Source organism: Dioscorea cayenensis, chromosome 9 (genome assembly GCF_009730915.1).
Source record: "Dioscorea cayenensis subsp. rotundata cultivar TDr96_F1 chromosome 9, TDr96_F1_v2_PseudoChromosome.rev07_lg8_w22 25.fasta, whole genome shotgun sequence".
Taxonomy (NCBI): domain Eukaryota; kingdom Viridiplantae; phylum Streptophyta; class Magnoliopsida; order Dioscoreales; family Dioscoreaceae; genus Dioscorea; species Dioscorea cayenensis.
Window position 1 is genome coordinate 7,280,631 of NC_052479.1, and position 7,921 is coordinate 7,288,551.

A 7,921-nucleotide genomic window follows, 5' to 3' on the forward strand; every position below is an offset into this window, starting at 1 on the left:
TTGCTTGAACAATCTTAGGAACTTCTTGTACTGTTCATCCCCTTGGTCATTCTTCAATCTAGAGGGATAAGGGATTCTTGGCTTGAAAGGTGGGGGTGCCACCTCTTTCTCTTTGTTTGCTCCCTCCTCAATCTCTATAACTTCGGGTGCATGTTCTTTCGGCATCTCACTCGGAAGCCTCCCTTCAACCTCACGACCACTTCTCAAAGTGATCGCCTTCAAATGTTCTCTAGGGTTGGTTTCGGTGTTGCTTGGTAAACTTCCATGTGGCCTTTCGGAAAGATATTTCGCAATTTGCCCCACTTGATTTTCAAGGTTGTGCAAGGAGGCGGTGTGATTGCGAAGTGTAGCCTCGACTGATTCAAACCTTGTATTTGCCGATTGAACAAATCTAGCCAAGTGCTTCTCCAAATCCGTCATTCGGGGTTTCCAAGCACGAAATTCCCATTTTTCCACTTGAGGGGCTTGTTGTTGTTGTTGGAACCCCGATGGCCCCATGGTCTTTTGTGGTCCTTGATTACTCCATAAAAAGTTGGGATGATTCTTCCAACCTGAATTGTAGGTGTTTCTGTATGGATTCCCTTGAGGTCTCATGCCATTACCTACAAAGTCAACATTCTCAACTGAAGAAACATCACCTATGACGATTGGGCAATCGGAGGGAGCATGTCCTCCACCACAACCGGTCCAATTTGTCACGGCCGCAACTCTATTCAAAGCTATAAGATCTAGCTTCTCACTCAAACTCTCCACTTGGGCCGCCAATGAAGTTACCGTATCAATTTCATGGAGACCGGCCACCTTTTTCTTCTCCCTAGCGTTCCACTCGTAGCTATTTAACCCCATTTCTTAAATCAATTGACGTGCTTAGTCGGGGGTTTTGCTACCTAAGGTACTTCCTGCCGCCGTGTCCAAGAGTTGCCTTGTACTCGGGTTCAAACCATTCTAGAAGGTTTGAACAATCATCCACTCAGGGAATCCGTGTTGCGGACACTTTCGTAGGAGTTCCTTGAACCTTTCCCATGTCTCAAATAGAGACTCCAATTAAAACTACATAAAGGATGAGATCTCATTCCTAAGCTTTGTTGATTTTCTGGGAGGGAAATAACGGGCTAGAAAAGCTTCTACCATCTCCTCCCATGTAGTGATTGATGCTCTAGGTAATGAGTGTAGCCACTGCTTCGCTTTCCCCTTTAAGGAAAATGGGAAGGCTCTCAGTTTGATGGCATCATCCGTCACACCATTTATCTTCAGCATGTCGTATACCTCGAGGAAGCTCTCTATGTGACTGTTTGGATCCTCATCGGCCAAACCGTTGAATTGTGCGGACTGCTACAGCATATGGATGAATGCCGGCTTTAGCTCGAAGTTCTGAGCTGTAATTGGGGGACGCACAATACTCGATTGTGTCCCCAACACTGAAGGTCTGGCATAATCGGATAGTGTTCATTGTTGCTCATTTTGTTCTGCCATGTTTTCAGATCCTTCTACTTCCAAATCAACTGGATTAGGCTGTTCGTGTACAGGTTCTTTCCCTTATCTTCTAAGTGTACATTCAAGCTCAAGGTCTCCTTCAATCAATATTGATGGATTCCCTCAGGTCATAACCTGGAGCTGCACCAAAAATAAGGAAAAAGAAAATCAGAACGATGATAGAATAAGAAGATTTGCAATAGAATGTGTGGTGAAATAGTTAAGAAAACAAAGTGCAAAGTATCACTAAATGCCTAGCTCCCCGGCAACGGTGCCAAAAACTTGACAAGGTCCCCTTGCGTATATCCCGCAAGTACATGGGTTTGTCAAAGTAATAATCCCGGGTGAGCGGGGTCGAATCCACAGGGAGTAGGGAGTGAAGACACTTAATTCGATTCTTAGCTATGTGGAGTATCAACAATGATAATTGTGGTAATGATTCAATTCTCAAAAATTAAAAGCAATAAGTAAGAGAACAAAAGTAAAGAGGAGGCAAGACAATCGATAAAGATGGGGTACTCGGATGATGCTTCACCTAGGATAATCGCTTCAAGTGCAAGAACTCTCTATTATGCTTCCTAATCAATGCAATGGTGAGTCGTGGAAATCCTTGCATACATTGTCCCAAATCTAAGGTCAACTATGCCTAACTCTATACATGCCCCGGAGGAGAAATCGAACAATCTCACCACCTCGCACTCGCATAGAGTTGCAATGAGCTCTAGGGATTCCAAGTGATAAATCTCTTCCTAGATTTAGACCTAACCTTTGGTCCAAGCGGAAGGTCCCTAGCCACAATTAAGCCCTAGATACTAAGATCATCTCAATGATTCACTCCATTGCACACGCAACTAGGCCCCAACGGAGGTTCATCCCTTAGACCATTCACTCTATTATGGCCGCAAAGAACTCGAGGAATGGAGGTAGAATCTATCATGTCAGAGGGGAAAGGGGACGCTCCTGTACCTCTCGACTCATCCTCTCAACCCTCTCCAACCTAGCTTTGTCTAACGCTAGTGGTGTGTCACTCACTCACAAGGTTACAAACAAGAACTCTCAACCCTAGTGTCACTCTAGGGGAAATGTTCATAAAATCAAGCATTCAAGGTTGGAACTCACAATAAACATTAATTTATTGAAAGCATAATAAAGAAGTTCAATGAAGCGAATACATCCTAGGGTTCATAATCACCCAAGTACCCACTAGGGGTTTAGCTCTTCATGGAGCTAAGTACAATCAAAGAAATCGAATGTAAAAGCAATGAATCCATAAAGAAACCCTCTCGATGGTCGTGTCGATGGTCTTGTGGAAAGTCCTCTACTCGTCGTCCAAGGATTCCTTTATCCGGTATAGGATACTTCTCGATCGAAGCTCTCCTACCAACCTTCTTCCTAATGGAATCACAATGTCAGAGCCGTAGAACCTCTCCAAAACCTTGGCCAATACCCCTCAAAACCCTAGACAAAGCCTTCTCGCAAGTTAAGGAAAAGATGGAGAAAAGAATACCAAAATCGGCGCTGAATCGGCTTTCAATAGGGTTGGAATCGGGCAACTCCACGGGTGTGGATGATACACTCGGCCGTGCGGAATTTTCACACGGGCGTGGATAATTTCCACACGCCCGTGTGGATTCTGTGTTTCTCTGGTTTCTCGGTCGGCTGTGAACAGTGCTGCTACAGTAGCTACTGCAGTGCTCTCCTACAGTCTTCGACCTAAATAACTTCCCAATTCCATACTTTCATCGGGGTAATGCAAACGGGCACACATTCGCATCATGAATCACTTGCTTCTTCAATGATATATATGTTGGTGGAGCTCCCTCGTTCTTGTATGCATAAGACGGAATGCTCGAGTGTGATCGTCTTTCGCCCCTCCAAATGGATGTACTCACTTGAATGCGAGGAGGTTGGCACACACTCTAGCATCTCACACCTGTCCTATGTCTTCGCGTTTGAACCTTAGCAAGATCTCCTCCAAAATAGGTGCATTATGATCCACATTGGCCTATTTCCTTCATACTCAGACTCACAACCATACCTGCATAAAAGTAACATAAAAACACACATATTAATGTAAAAACCTGAGAAAAGTAATGCTCAACATAAGGAAAGAATGCTTCGCATTCATATCACACAAGCACTTATCACGGGTGCAACGGAGTGAAGCACAGAAGTTATCTTAGTATCTAGGGCTTAATTGTGGTTAGGGACCTTCCACCTGGACCAAAGTGTTAGGTCTACAATTAGGAAAAGATTTATCACTTGGAATCCCTAGAACTTATTGCAATTCTATGCGAGTGCGAGGTTGAGAGATTATTCAATCTCTTCTCTGGGACATGTATAGAGTTAGGCATAGTTGACGTTAGATTTGGGACTATGTAATTAAGAATTTCCACGACTCATTTGCATTGATTAGGAAGCATAATAGAGGATTCTTGCTTTTGAAATGATTGTCCTAGGCGGAGCAATATCCGGGTACCCCATCTTTATTGATTGCCTTACCTTCTCTTTTACTTGTGCTCTCTTACTTATTGTTTTTACTTTTGAGAATTGAATCATTGTCACACATATCATTATTCATCTTTCACATAGCTAAGAAGCGAATTAAGTGTTTATATTCCCTACTCCCTGTGGATACGATACCCGCTCATCCGGGATTATTACTTGGACAAACCCGTGCACTGGCGGGATATACGCAAGGGGACCTTGTCAAATTTTTGGCACCATTGCCGGGGAGTAGGCATTTAGAGATACTTTGCATTTTGTTTTCTTAGCTATTTCACCATACATTCTATTTCATATCTTCTTATTCTATCATCGTTCTGATTTTTCTTTCTTCCTTTCTTTCTGATTATAGAAAAATGATTAACATGCCTGAGTCATTTAACAGTCTCACGGGAATGTTTGAAAATGTGGAGCAAAAAGTTCAACTATTTGTAGTACAAGATATACCATGTTATCCCCATTATAAGCAGTGTACAATTACATAGCCCGTGGAAGAAGAGTACACCGACAGGATTCAAGGGTAGAATTGTGAATTAGATAATGTGATAGAGTAGTTTGACAGATCTGCGTCGGTGTCAATGAGTGATCAGTTACAGGAAAGTCTGGTGAGAATCCTTGTTTAGTTTGATTCCTAGTATCATGAACAAAGGTAAGAAATTTTTTCAGTGGGAGTATCTATTTTAGAAGGGAAATTGTGTGGAATGGATACGTTGATATCCGTTGAAGATCGTATAGAAATAAATTCTCAGGTGGAAGAAGGGGAGAATAACTGTGGACATGAAATGAATGATTTTGAGGAGATTGATAGGTTGAAGGAGAGGAGATTGCGCCCATCGATTATTGAACCACCAGAACTTAAGCTTAAAGCTCTGCCGACACATTTGTAATATGCATTCTTGATGGACGAATCTAAACTCCTGGTGATTATGGCTTCAAATTTGTCTGTGGATCAGAAGGATAAGCTTATTAGCATGTTGAAAAAGCACAAATCAGCTATTGCATGGAAGATCTCATACATTAAGGGTATAAATCCATCATTCTGCACTCATAAGATTATAATGTCGGATGACTAAAAATCTGTGATCCAAACTTAGTGAAGATTGAATCCGAATATGAAGGAGGTTGTCAAGGCGGAGGTAATAAAACTCTTTGATGCAGGAATCATCTACCCCATATCCCACAGTAAGTGGGTGAGCCCAACCCAAGTTGTTCTGAAAAAAGGGGGATGACAGTAGTAAAGAATGAAAAGAATGAATTGATCCCGACTAGGACAGTTACTGGATGGCGAGTTTGCATTGACTATAGAAGATTGAATGACGCCATTCGAAAAGATCACTTTCCTTTGCCATTTATTGACCAAATGTTGGAACGACTAGCGGGGCATCAGTTCTACTGTTTCCTTGATGGTATGTCGGGATATTTTCAAATCCTAATAGCCCCAAAAGATCAGGAGAAAACTACATTTACTTGCCCTTATGGTACCTCGCTTACAAAAGAATGCTCTCCGGGTTGTGTAACGCCCCTGCAACATTCCAGCGTTGCATGACTGTCATTTTTGATGACCTTCTTGAAGATATTATGGAAGTTTTCATGGATGATTTTTCAGTGTTCCGGGACTCTTTCGATGTTTGCTTAAGAATTTGGAAAGAGTATTAGTGAGATGTGAAGAAACGAATCTCATCCTCAACTGGGAGAAGTGTCATTTTGTGGTACAAGAAGGCATTGTCCTTGGACACAAGATTTCCCGGGTGGGTATGGAGATGGATAAGGCGAAGATTGAGATTATCGAAAAGCTTCCTCCACCTTCAAATGTGAAAGGGATCCGTAGTTTCTTGCAACATGCATGTTTTTATAGAAGGTTCATTAAGGACTTTTCGATGATCTCCCAACCGTTTACTACACTCTTGGAGAAGGATACCCCTTTTGATTTTGGGAACAACTGTGTTGAAAGAAAGGTTAGTGCAAGGACCAATCCTGACAACCCCGAAGTGGAATGAGGATTTTGATGTAATATGTGATGCTAGTGATTATGCAGTGGGAGCAGTCTTGGGGCAGATGACAGATAAGCAATTTTGACCGATCTATTATGCGATCAAGACTCTCACAAGCGCGTAAGAGAATTACACCACTACTGAAAAGGAATTCTTAGCAGTAGTGTTTGCCTTTAATAAATTCAGACCGTACCTCATCCTATCTAGGGTCACAGTATTCACAGATCATTCGGCACTCCATTATCTCATGAACAAGGCAGACACAAGGTCCAGATTGATTCTCAAGATCTTATTATTGCAAGAATTTGATATGGAAATAAAGGATAAAAAAGGAACAGAGAATGTGGTCAGAAATCATCTTTCGAGATTAGAAAATTGTGAGGGGCAAGAACCGGCAAGCAAGGAAATCAATGATTTCTTCCCTTAAGAGCATCTGTATGTGATACAGAAATCAGAATCAAAGGACACGCCATGGTTCGTAGATTTTGCGAATTATCTGTCAGGAAGGATATTGAAGGAAGGCTTAAGTTTTCAACAGAAGAAGAAGTTTTTCAATGACCTGAAGAACTACTTCTGGGAAGATCCTTACCTGTTCCGTATTTGTGCGGACCATGTGGTGCGAAGGTGTGTTTATACGGAGGAAGGTTGGAACATCATTGTGTATTGTCATTTAGGCCCAGTGGGAGGGCATTATGCCTCAAGTCGAACTATGGAGAAAGTTCTAGCCGCTGGGTTTTATTGGCCGACTTAGTTCCAAGATATTCATCAGTTCATTTTACGATGTGATAGTTGTCAAAGGGCTGGAAACCTATCGCGAAGAGATGAGATGCCTCAAAATCCCATGCAGTTCTATGAGGTGTTTGATGTATGGGGAATTGATTTCATGGGACCATTTCCAATGTCCAATGGCAATCAATATATTCTGGTAGCAGTTGATTAAGTTTCCAAATGGGTGGAGGCCCAGCCTCTTCCAACTAATGATGCATGAACTGTGGTGAAGTTTTTGAATAGGTTATTTACTCGATTTGGAACTCCAAGAAATATCATTAGCGATCGGGTGACCCATTTTTGTAACACACAGTTGGCGAAAGTGCTAAAGTGTTATGGAGTACATCATCGTCTTGCTACTCCCTACCATCCGCAAACGAGTGGGTAAGTGGAAGTTATGAACTGAGAGCTTAAGAGAATCTTAACCAAATTCGTGGAACAAGGAAAAAAATGATTGGTCGCAAAGGTTAGGTGACACATTTTGGGCTCATAGAACAGCATACAAAACCCCAATAGGGACCACTCCCTATAATTTAGTGTATGGAAAATCTTGTCATTTTCTGGTGGAATTAGAGCACAAAGCATATTCGGCAATCAAGGTGATAAATTTTGACTTGCGCAAATCTGGAGTGCAACGAATATTACATCTCAATGAGTTAGACGAATGGAGGATGACGGTATATGAGAATGCAAGGATATACAAGGAGAGAATTTGGAAGTGGCATGACAAGCATATTAAAATTCTGATGGACTTCAAAGCGGGTGTTCAAGTATTGCTATTCAACTCTCGTCTATGGTTATTTCCGGGGAGGCTGAAGTCTAGGTGGTCTGGTCCTTATACCGTAACCAAAGTTTCACCTCATGGAGCTATTAAGATTACCCATCCGGAGAATGGCACATTCAAGGTGAATGGACACAGGCTGAAACCATACTATGGCGAAGAGATTAGTAATGATGACAAGGAAGTATTTTTCCTTCATAAGCCCCCTTGATGTAAGACAAGGTACGTCAAGCTAGTGACATTAAACAAGCACTTCTTGAAGGAAACCCAACTGTTTCCTATTTTTCTTAGTCGAATAATGTAGTATTTTGCATAAATAAATTGTTGAGTGTTGGTGTGTTGATGTTTAGATGCTTGTGCTGCGATTTTATTTTAGGATTTGAGGATTCATCGTGTGTTTTAA

The 7,921-nt window shown here is 41.9% G+C and overlaps 1 non-coding gene across 1 annotated transcript; it reads left to right on the top strand.

Moving 5' to 3' along the window:
* Positions 1 to 976: 976 nt before the first annotated feature.
* LOC120269684 lies at positions 977 to 1,083 on the top strand. The gene has a single exon (XR_005539326.1). It is a non-coding gene; the product is annotated as a small nucleolar RNA R71 (small nucleolar RNA).
* The last annotated feature ends 6,838 nt before the right edge of the window (positions 1,084 to 7,921 follow it).